This window comes from Schistocerca nitens, chromosome 3 (assembly GCF_023898315.1).
Source record: "Schistocerca nitens isolate TAMUIC-IGC-003100 chromosome 3, iqSchNite1.1, whole genome shotgun sequence".
Classification (NCBI taxonomy): Eukaryota; Metazoa; Arthropoda; class Insecta; order Orthoptera; family Acrididae; genus Schistocerca; species Schistocerca nitens.
This window is the reverse complement of record NC_064616.1, coordinates 915,102,511-915,103,262: the sequence shown is the minus strand read 5'-3', so window position 1 is coordinate 915,103,262 and position 752 is coordinate 915,102,511.

Genomic DNA, 752 nt, shown 5'->3' with positions numbered 1-752 from the left:
TGGGTAGGAGCAGCAGCAATCACTGCCGTCACAACGGTGGGTGTTTCGTCGTCTACATCGTCAGACCACGCAAACGTGCGTGGGTGATGTGAGTCCAGTGGAGTACCTGTGGAATGCGAAGGCGGCGTCATGTCGGCGGTGGAAGAGTGGTGCTGGCTCAGCTGCTGTTCAACGTCCATAGGCACAGCGCCTGGTGCATGCGAAGATGGTTGCTTCCACCACGGAATCATCCATCGGGGGAACATCTTGAGAGTTGTGATCCTCATCGTCTTGAGACTGCGTCCTGCAGGTGTCAGACGGGGCAATCCGCCGTATCCGACGCATCTTCGGCGACCGCTGCTTGCGCACATGATCTTCAGTGTCCGAAGACGCCTAGGGATCAGGATGGTCAAGCACAAAAGCATCGGTAGGCACAACCGTGGAGTCAAGGGCCATCCCCTGCACTAGAGATTGCTCAGCACTGCACACGACAGGAGGCAAGGGCGTCGGTCCGTTTGCAGCAGCCTAAAGCCGTCGGCACACGTTAACGTTGAGCGTGCCGAGTTCAACGCGCTGCTGAACGCTCAGGAACGATGCGACTTGTGCATACGGTAAGTGGCCCCCAACGTGGTATACACGATCGCAGCGCACTCCAGCGGCAGTTGAGGGATGTTTCTAGTTCGTAAATCACACTGTTTACTCAACGAGCCAGCGTAATATTCCCACGTTAGCTCTGGTAAAACGCACATTTCCTCCATCGTCCACGAAAGGAA